This window comes from Solanum dulcamara, chromosome 9 (genome assembly GCF_947179165.1).
Source record: "Solanum dulcamara chromosome 9, daSolDulc1.2, whole genome shotgun sequence".
NCBI lineage: Eukaryota > Viridiplantae > Streptophyta > Magnoliopsida > Solanales > Solanaceae > Solanum > Solanum dulcamara.
In genome coordinates this window covers 6,308,629-6,320,508 of record NC_077245.1, presented here as the reverse complement: position 1 = coordinate 6,320,508, position 11,880 = coordinate 6,308,629, and the positions used below count along the sequence as shown (strand labels likewise).

The 11,880-nt window shown below is 32.2% G+C and overlaps 1 long non-coding RNA gene across 1 annotated transcript; it reads right to left on the bottom strand.

Moving 5' to 3' along the window:
• Positions 1–8,411: 8,411 nt before the first annotated feature.
• On the bottom strand, positions 8,412–10,713 carry LOC129904528 (uncharacterized). Its single transcript, XR_008770445.1, has 2 exons — positions 10,124–10,713; positions 8,412–8,673 (listed from the first exon to the last, which is right to left on the bottom strand). It is a non-coding gene; the product is annotated as an uncharacterized LOC129904528 (long non-coding RNA).
• Positions 10,714–11,880: the final 1,167 nt, after the last annotated feature.

Genomic DNA, 11,880 nt, shown 5'->3' with positions numbered 1-11,880 from the left:
GTTATGAATATATCACATGAATTCAAAGAGAATAAAAGTATAAATTTGACTGGCTTGTGGATGAACTGAAGAAAACAGAGTTTATCAGTAGATGAAGATGGAGGATAAAGGAAGAAGACGGAGAAAGAAAGAGAGATTAACTGTGAAGAGTTTTCTGAAAAAGCATCGAATGTATTTTCTATTTTTGTGGTCCACACTTTTGAGTATTGCTCCTATCATATACACATGTCTTTTACTATGCAAGATATTTTACTATTTTTCCAAAACTAATTGCTAACAACTAACTACCATTTACAAGAACCAAATACTAACTAACTAACTAATTAATTAAGTCACAACTCCTATTTTATCACTCCCCCTCAAGCTGGCAGGTACAAAAATATCCAGTACCCCCAGCTTGGAAACAAGATATTCATGATGTGATCTGTGCAGCCCTTTCGTCATTATATCTGCCTGTTGTTCATGCGTACCCAAAAACAAAGGCTTAATTAGGCCCTTTTGGATCTTCTCTCTAATGAAATGGCAGTCTATTTCTATATGTTTCGTTCTCTCATGATATACCGGATTTGCCGCTATCTGCAATGCTGCTTTACTGTCGCAAAAGAGCTCCACTGGCATTTCCAATTCTTCACCTAGCTCTCTATATAATCCAACAATCCATATTATTTCAGAAACAGTAGAAGCCATGCTCCTGTATTCTGATTCTGCTGAACTTCTTGAGATGGTTGTTTGCTTCTTTGACTTCCAAGAAATCAAGGATTCACCATGTTTGATCAAATATACTGTAACTGATCTTCATGTATTTGGGCACGATGCCCAATCCGCATCACAATATCCTGTTAGTTTTTTCTCATTTCTGCTACTCATCAATATTCCCAAGGCAGGATTTCTCTTTATGTATCTCACTATCTTCAATGTTGCTTCCATATGGGATCTTTTTGGCTTCTGCAAAAATTGGCTCAAGGTTTGAACTGCAAAACAAATATCTGGCCTGGTTAATGTTAAGTATAGTAACCTTCCAATCAATCTCTGATATGGTCTGATGTCCTCCAATATTGGATCATTTGTTATTCCTGCTGCTTCATCCACTTCTGTGGTTGTCAACTTAATATTGATATCCAGTGGTGTCCATGATGGTTTAGCTCCAGTTAGACCCACTTCTTCAATCATTTCCAAGGCATACTTCCTTTGGTTCATTAGTATTCCCTTCACTAATCTGCAGAATTCGATTCCCAGAAAATATTTCAGAATTTCAAGGTCTTTGATTTTGAATTTGGCATGTAGTTTTTTTTTGGTTTGCTCAATCATCATTAAGTCATTGCCAGCTATCAGCATATCATCAACATATACTAGAATCACCACAATCTTGCCAAGTGTTCTCTTGGTGAACAGTGAATGGTCTAGTCCACTTTGGAGAAAGCCAAGATTCAGCAAAGCATCAGTGAGTTTTACATTCCACTGCCTGCTGGCTTTTTTAAGGCCATATAGGAATTTGACTAGCCTACACACTAAGCCTTGTGACTCCCCCTGGCTAGAAAATCCTTCAGGCAGAGTCATATACACCTCATCATGTAAATCACCTTGTAAAAAGGCATTATACACACCCATTTGATGAATGTGCCAGGCAGAAGCAGCAGCTATAGATAAGACACTCCTCACTGTGACCATCTTCACGACAGGAGAAAAAGTCTCTAGGTAGTCAAGTCCCTCCCTTTGATTATAGCCTTTTGCAACCAATCTGGTTTTATATCTTTCAATTTGACCATTAGCTCTGAATTTCACTTTGTAAACCCATCTACAGCCAATGGGATGCTTACCTAGAGGTAGTGAAACTAGCTTCCAAGTATGATTATCTTCAAGGGCCTGAATTTCTTCTTTCATAGCTTGGATCCAATGAGGATTTGAGCAAGCTTCATGATAGGATTTTGGTTCTGTAATACAAGAAAAGGCAGTTAGATACTGCTGATAAGAAGGAGAGAGATTGGCATGGCTCATCACATGAGAAAGAGGATATGGAGTTCTTGCTGCAACATTGTTGAAAACATAATTTGTCATCCAAGTAGGCTGCTTTCTTTGTCTGGAAGAGGTTCTAATAGTTGGTACATCAATGGAAGAAGCAGGGGCAGCAGGAACTGCACTAATAGGAACTTCATCAACAGAAAGATCATTCAAGGGGACAGGGTCAGAAAATACCTCAATAGGGAGAATGGCCTGTGGCTCAGATATAAAAGGATCTGTAGAAGGACTTAGAAAGATAGGACTAGTGTGTGTCTCTGTCCTAAATGGAAAAATATCTTCTTTGAAGAGTACATCTCTAGATAAGAAAAAAAAATGAGTGACCAGGCTGTATAATATATAGCCTTTAGTCAATGAAGAATATCCCATGTGTACTGCAGGCACAGCTCTTGGGTCAAATTTATGACCTGATGGCAGCTTCTTGGCATAGCATAGACAACCTAAAGTTCTGAGGTGATTAAGAGAACATCTGTGACCATGAAATACCTCAAAAGGTGTTCTCCCCTTCAAGGCAACTGAGGGCAATCTATTCATCATATAAACAGCCCCTAAAACACAATATCCCCAAAACTTCAAAGAAAAAGCTCCTTGAAATCTGATTGCTCTGGCCAATTCCAAAATGTATATATGTTTTCTTTCAACTACTCCATTCTGTTGAGGGGTATAGACACAACTTCTTTGATGCATTATCCCATTGTCCAGAAGCAGCTGCATACATTATGAATTGACAAACTCAGATCCATTGTCTGACCTGAACACTTTAATGGTTTTATTGAACTGAGTTTGGATCAGCTGTATAAAATTTCAAAGTACTACTACAACATCACTTTTAAGTTTGAGCAAATATATCCAGGTCATACGTGAATGATCATCAACAATGGTCAAAAACAACCTATATCCATCAATAGTTTGAACATGAAAAGGACCCCACAAATCCAAATGTATCAAATCAAAAACAGTAGAAGACTTAGTGTTACTAACAGGAAAAAACATTCTAGTATATTTAGCAAGAGGACACAATTCACATTTGTCTAAAGTTTGTTTGCAATCATCATGATTAATATCCAGGAGCTTCTGCATTGCACCAACAGAGGCATGACCCATTCTTCTGTGCCATAACATGATGTCTATGTTATTCTTTGTAGCAATCAACCCTCTTAGCAGTTGTTGCTTGTCTTGTGGTTTTCTTATCCTGTGCTTCAACAAATAAAGTCCTTCCTTCTCTCTACCAATCTCCAACACCTTCCCACTTGAGAGGTCCTGGAATATACAAAATTCAGGAAAAAAATTGACGGAACAGCACAACTCCCTGGTAATCTTGGCGACTGATAATAGATTATATCTAAAGTCAGGTATGTATAGCACATTACTTATAGTGTGGCCATCAATTATTTCACAATCTCCAGTATGAGTTACACTTACTACCTCACCATTAGGTAGGTACACCTGTTTATCAGTAACAATAGCATGTTCTTCCTGTAACATCTGTTTGTTAGATGTCATATGATTCGTAGCTCCACTGTCTATTATCCATTCTTCCCTTTTACCTTTTACACAAGATGCTGAGACATTACCTGATTCCTCAATCATACTCACATTGGATGCTAGAATATTACCTTCCATATTAGGAGACTCTGCATTCGACAACTTCCCCATATTTGCTGAAGAGGTTTCCCCTTGATGTTCCTTGTCTAGAAATTGCATCAATCGATTGTATCGATAAGGATCCTCCAACAGCTTCATTAACTGATTGTAGTTACCCTCAGAATCATGAGGTAGGACTGTTCTTCTGTAAGCTTCATTATCAGGCATTTTCTCTCTGATTCCCCCAGGCAATTTGGGAGCTTCTTCCTTCACATTGTATACTCTTCCTCTAGTTTCATCTCTCATCACTTGGTAGCCATTATTTCTAATATCTCCATCACGTGTGTGAATGGAATTGGGACCATTTGGTTTTCTTCTAAATTTGTAATCTAGAGGATAACCATGCAATTTGTAGCAATCCACTTTTAGGTGACCTTTCAACTTGCAGTAATCACACTGTACATCCATATTCTTCTTGAATCGATTAAAGTTTCCTCCTCGATTTGTCATGAGAGCTGTAATTTCTCCATTCATGGACGACCTAGTCACATTGACCATAACTCTTTGACTTTCTCGCTCAATCATCATAGAATAAGCTTGATTGATGGATGGGAGTGGGACTAACATCAAAATCTGACCTCGAGATTGTTCATACGATTCATTCAATCCCATTAAAAATTGCAGCAATTTTTGTCTCTTCATAAACTCCTCAAAATCACGTGATTTCTCACAATCACATCCAGGAAAGGGGGCTAGGCTATCAAACTCAGCCCACAACAAATGCAGCTTAGTAAAATACTCAGAAATGCTACTCGTGCCTTGAGTTGTGGTTGCAATTTCTCTGTGCAGCTGGAAGATCCTCGATCCATCGACCTTATCAAAGCGCTCCTTCAGATCGTTCCACATAGAGCTTGCATCAGAAGAATATACGATTCCACTTAGTAACTCCTTCGATACACAGTTCATTATCCATGACAACACTATAGCGTTGCATCGTTCCCACAGATCTGCTAAGTTCGTACCAAAATTAGACTTCTTAAATGTTTCATTGATGAATCCCAACTTGTAGCGTCCAAGTATGGCGATTCGCATTGAACGACTCCAAACCGAATAGTTTTCAGATTCGGTCAACTGAATAGAGATTAACATCACTCCGGAAGTATCCGAAGCACTCAGATATAGTTGGTGATTATGACTGAGCTTTTCTGGTAGCTCATTGTCCAAAACCTCTGCCATTGTTTCTCTTACCGATTCCAATAGCTTCAAGCTTCAACCAGTTCGATCTAGACCATATCTATGGCCGACTGCTCTGATACCATGAAGAAAATAGAGTTTATCAGTAGATGAAGATGGAGGATAAAGGAAGAAGACGGAGAAAGAAAGAGAGATTAACTGTGAAGAGTTTTCTGGAAAAGCATCGAATGTATTTTCTATTTTTGTGGTCCACACTTTTGAGTATTGCTCCTATCATATACACATGTCTTTTACTATGCAAGATATTTTACTATTTTCCCAAAACTAATTGCTAACAACTAACTACCATTTACAACAACCAAATACTAACTAACTAACTAATTAATTAAGTCACAGCTCCTATTTTATCATGAACTTCTGATGAATATTGACATAAAATATTTTTAGTGAGCCAGCCAAAAATTCTCCATTACATCCACAACAAAATGATCAATAATTTTATAAGATATTATTGTTTATCCTCTGCTACTTAATTTTATTAATATAAATTCTTCCTTTAGTTCCAAAAAACAATAATTTTAGTTAAAAAATAAGCAAACTAAAAAGAGGGAGGAAAATGAGTCAAATAATGTAGTAAGTAGCTCAATATGAGAAAAATTAAAATATCACTTACCACCTTTTCAATTTGAATCAGAAACAAAGTAATCCCTTAAAACTTCAAAGCTCAAATGATATAATGATTAATACAGGTTGAGGCCCTTCACGATCATATTTCTAGCCGAAGTAGAAATATGAATGCGTCTTGATATTTTTGTATAAAGTGAGTGCTCTGTTTTTTTCATAATTTCCTCTAACAACTCCTTCCTCCCTCTTGAATGTGTATGTGATGATATATGTGCATGTATATTGTGGGAGAATAGGGAATTGGGTCGTGCAGGTTGTGTGAGTAAGGTTAGTTTCTTAATATTTTTTATCTTTATTTAAATATTTTTTTCTTTCAAAACAAATTGAAAATTAATTATTTCTTCTCAACATTTTAAAATTGTCAAGTGACTTATTTTTAACACTTTTTTCCCTCCTGTAATGCAATCTCGCACCAAAAAAAATTAAAAATATAATATAAATGTTATTTATGATTTCTTCTATGCATTTAACTATTCTTTTATAAAAACTCCAGTCTATACACAAATGCTAACTAACCATAATTTTTGTTTACTACTTTAGCAAAATTGACAAAAATCAAAGGAGAAACTCAAACCAAGGATAATATCTTTCAAGTCGGCTCTTACCTTCAAAAATTACGGCATATGCCTTGGGGGGGGCTCAAATTTTTAGCAAGAATAAATTATATGTATTTTTTTATGAAAAATTTATTTATGATAAAAAGTATATATATTATTTTATTCTCTTTAACCCCATTCAAATAATATAAATAAATAAAACATTATTTTGCCTTCTTACATTCTCTTCGCTAACACTAACATAATTTATCTTCTTCTTTTTTAAACTCTTTTTTGCACTATTTTTCTTTAATGTTTTGATAAGTTAGAGTAATAATTTGTCAAAAATATGAATCAATAGTCTAGAAGTTTTGAACAAAGTGAATTGTGTTTTTTTTAATTTCTTTTTAAATCTTCAAGCAAGCATTATAACAAACATATTAAAGTGGGGTATACCAAGTTATCAAATTATTGAATCAGATTCTATGATTCTAACTCTTATCTTTATTTAAAGCTAGTCGACTTATTACTTATAGAATTATGTTAACAATTCATATAATGAGTGTCTCAGTTAAAAAAAACATTTAAAGAAGTCATGTATGACAAAAATATTAAATAGTAATTTTCATCTAAACATTTTAAAATATAAAATTTAAATAAATACATATAAAATTTATTTATATTCTACGTCTATAAGTGAAATTTTACTTTAGACCTCTAATTTGTTAAGCCGTTGTTATGCCCTATTTTTAACCGAGGTTAGATAAAGCACAACATATTGACTCTAAAAGGATTGATTATTGTATAGAGTCGCCACCTAATTTATTAAGGAAAATAAGGAAAACCTATTTGATGCATGACCTGTATGATTCACGTTTCGATCTACGAAAAACCAGTTTAGATTCTAGGTAAGGGTTTACATTATTCCAAAGGGAAGGTGTTAGGCATCCTTTGAAATCCACAAAATGTAGTACCCGGCTAGACTTAATTTATCAATGAGGGAGGGATAACATTACTATTTTTGCAAGTATAACACATATATATGTAAAAAATATGTATTAAAATTATATAAAACATATGTATAAAAAGAATATGAATCAAATAAATAATGTATGTTATTGTCAACTATATGTATAAAAATATGAGAAAATAATATAAATGTATAGAAAAAAAAAAAAAAAAAAAACTCTTTTACCATATGAAAAGAAAAACACTATTGAATATTATTTTTTGTAAAATATTTCTGAATACAAACGCTTGACAAAATATTAGTAGAGAATAATTAAAATAATTTTTAAATATATGTGTCTCTATATACACTATAAAAAATAGAATTCTATTATATGGTGGGTTCAGATGCGTAACTATAATAAGTGTTACATCCCTATATTTTTTTTTTGCAAATAAGGAGCAATGTCATGGTGATTCGTAAAAAATCAATTCGATTGTTCAAAAATAGTTTAATTTAATGAGTCACCATAATTTTAGGATAATTAAAAAAACCAATTAATTATTTTAAAATGCCTGCAAAACCAATGGATTTATTCCGAAGAGAAGGTATTAGCGTCCTTCAAAAATCCAAACTGTGAATCCCAACTGAACTCATTTTTTAAATTGAAGAGATAAAAATATTGCACAAATATATAATGAAATATACATAAGAGTAAATTAAAGCAATAATATAAGGAACGACCTAATATTTGTCTAACGTCAATAATATACTCAATAATAAATTTAAAATATTATTCGAACTTAATTCGAATAGCTTCCTCGGAAAGCAGTTCTGAATACCTGTAAAAGACTTGATAAAGCGTTAGTGAGGGATAAATACTAATAATGATGATGATTATGATAATAATAATAATAATAATAATAACTAAAAATAGCATTCGTCTTATAAACATGGAAGGCCTTGGAAATCGACGGTAATTTCTTCATCGACCGTTTTAACTTGTAAAAATATAATACATAATGTAAACTTAAACTAAAATTTCCGTCTTTAAATAGGGAGGCCTCAAAAACCGACGGAGAGATCTTTTCATTGGCCAACGTTTCCAAATAAAGTATGTATAGGAACATTAATTAAATTCTATAGATGTAGTTTCTATATGAGTCAATATGATAAAAATATTTGTAATCTTGTAAGCGTAAATTAACTCTTATAAAATACTAAAAATATTCATTAAGTACTAAAGACGTGATTTATGTATATTTCTTACGGTGAAAATCTTGATTTTATATGCTTGCAATATTATTCAATTCTATAAACATAGTTCTATATGACATAATATTATAAAAATATTTATTAGCAAATATATAGGTATTGTATCTATTAAAGTAGCCTATTAAACTTATTAAATCTTAAACATGATTTCTATAAAAATCAACATGCTAAAGTCATGTAAGTATAGTTTCAATTAATATGCTGAAAATATTAAGCTTAAACCGTGACATATGATTTAATTAACATGCATCACGTAGATTTCCCCTCCCCCTTTAGACAGTCCCCAAAATGTATATTATTATACAGTGTAGAATTTACAAGATTATTACAAACTAAAATAAAAGGTAAGTGGATAAATAATACAAAAAATGTAAACGAAATAATGACATTTTAAACTTTCGCACTACTCGTGTCTTGAACTTTGAAGTTCAAGCCCTGCAAAATCATAAAGAAAACACAACCAATATACAAATATATATAGAGGTATAACATGATCATATGATTTTACTCCGATAAAGTAAACAAACAAAGCAAGATCATTTTTAAAATAATAAACTAACATATAAAGAAAGATTGAAACTAACCTGGATACTTTAGTTAGGAAGAATAGGCAAATAGAGTCTAACTTGTGATGTTGAGAACAAGCAAAACAATAATAAAGTATGTAAGAAATTTTTCTTATTATCTTTTGTTTTCGTTTTTGGTGTGTAAGAAATATAAAGTAGAATATATTTTTTGTTCTTTTCCTTTCTCTACTCTTTGTGTTTTTTGTTTTGTGTTGTTCCCTTTCTCTCTGTTTGTGTCCCTTTTTGTCTTCCTTGTTTGTTCTTCCCCCTTTTTATTTTATAGTCATCCACCATCAAGAAGGAAGAAAAAATCAACCAAAGTACCCTCACCTTTCTTTTTCAAATATTTGTTCCATAAGTCAATAAAAGAGCTAAAATTTCAAAAAGGGATATCAAATTTCAACAACAAAGTCAATAATGTTTCAACCACCGAATCTGTCAAGATTTTCAACAACTAAATCCGGATTTTCAGTTAGCAAATCAATTATCATGACATTTGGTCAAATATAATCAAGAATTAATTTCAAAATTTTGGTGAAAAAGTCAGAAAGAGCAAAAGAAAAAAAAATCTCAAATATCATGCCAACATTTATGTATTTATACAACAGTTTTGTAGAAAAATTTACTCTTTCACCATAAATAATGCAGTGTAACAGATTAAAACAACTAACATTTCAGACTAATTAAGAACAATAAACAAACTATAGACAACCAAACTTAGAAATAATTATCGCATCAAGTCTTAACAAATTGAATCAAGATGATGACCATTTTAACAAAATCAGATGAAATCACAGTTAAGGTAATTACACCAATTCTAGAATCAGCATGGAGTATACCAACATCAGTGAATAATCAAAAATTTAAATTCGAATACCAACAATTTTCAATAATGTCTAGATCAGTGACATACATACTAAAATGAACAAAAATAATTAGGCAAATTCAAGGATAATATTTTAGACAACAAATGGAGGTTTTAAACCCAAAAAAATACAAAAGGTTTTATGCTTTTGAACAGAATCCACAACAATATAGTAAAAAAAAAAACTTATCATCAAACTAACTTCCGATTTCAGAATCATTGAATAGAACCAACAACCCACACACATAATTTGCGATATTAAGACGAAAGAGGAATGAACAAACCAATTTTGTGTCTTTAATATAGAGTTGAACAATACACAATTTAGAAGGACATTTATGAATAAAATCAACCCAAAAACTTCAGTAGAATCAAACAAACATCAAGATCTAACAATCAATTAACAGAAAACCAAAATTTGAAGTGATAGATTTTGAGATCGAAATGAACATACCCGGACGAATCTTAAGATCCGTCTTTGACAAATAGTCTCCGATCGATTTGGACTTGAACCATGGTGGCGTTACTGGCCGGAGTTTTCGGTCAGCTGATTGGAGCATCGAAGCAACCGTTGATGTTGCTGTCGCTGCATATCATGGCTGCTGCTGCTTGTGTTGTTGTTGATTGAGCGTACTGCTGGACAGCAGCTCATCGTAGCTGCTGTTCGAAGGAAAAGCAGCGTGAGGGGGCTGCTGGAGCTGCTGCCCGTCAGGCTCGTCGGAGAAGAGAAGGGCGATGTTGAGGAGCTGCTGGATCTGGTGGTCTTTTCCGGTGGAGATCGCTGGTCGTTGTTGGTTGTTGCAGCTGTCCATTATGGTTGCAGCGTGCTGCTGGACAGCAGCTCGCTGGGGATGGAGGAGGTGCGGCGGTTCTTTTTCTTCTCCTTTGGAGAAGATGACCCAAAAATCTAAAATGAAAAGGAAAAATTAGTTTAGGTTTAGGATTTGGGTAATAATAATAAAAAATGATAGAATTAATTATGGCCATGGATCAAAAAATGTAATGTACGGTTGAGATTAAAATTGAGTATAAAAATAGACTATATTAAAATTGATTAGGACATAATTATAAATAGTTGTAAAAAATGTCATCTAATTAATTGTCAAATACATGTTGAATAAGTAAAATTTTAAATTTATCAAGTATTAATATTATATATAAAATAAATATGCATGTACATATAATATAAATATATGCGTATATATACATATATACATATAAACGCCCATATATAATACATACCAAAAATAGATGTGTAATATTTATATATATACATACATATATAAACAAGTAGAAATATATAATAAACTTAAGTAATAACCCCTTTTATATACATACGCATACAAAATATATTAAAATAGATATGCAATACGTATATACCAATGTGAATAAGTAAAATTATAAAAAGGACTCGGTTAAGTGACATATATATATATATATATATATATACGTGATGCAACATATGTATATAATGCATACTAAAATAGATGTATGACATATATATTAATTAAAATACATAATAAACTTAATTAAGTAACAACTTTATATGGATGTGCATATAAGTCGTATTAAAATAGGTATGCAATATGCACAAATTAATATGAATAAGTAAATTGGTAAAATATACTTAGTTAAGTAATATATTACAAAGAAAACACACACACACGTATAATATATACTAAATAATGTGAAAAAATATTTGAATGTACAAAGCTTGTTATTTTCACAAACGATAAGAAATGATGTTAATAATATTAACAAATAAAAAAATATTATAATCTATGAAAATCCAAAATATATGATTTATTATTATTATTATTATTATTTTGGTAAAAACTAAAAAAATTAACTTTATATATATATATATATATATATATATATATATATATATATAATACAAGAACATAATTTTAAAAAATGTTTATCTATTAAGATAGTGATTCAAAAAATAAATCATAGGTCGGTCAAAATTGGGTGTCAACAGCTTGCCCCTTCTTTGCTTGGGAATGAGGGATGAATTGACGAGCAAAGAAATTTGACGGAGTAGCCGATTTTGTCCGACCGATGAAATAACCTCGGAGGGACCCAATGAAATGAGAGGGAATTGCAAAGATATTGGACCAAGACTTCAGTTTCAAGTTGCTTATATATCTCTGGTTATACGAGAATCAGGCCTAGTTCTGGATGGTACAATCACAACAAATTTTGATC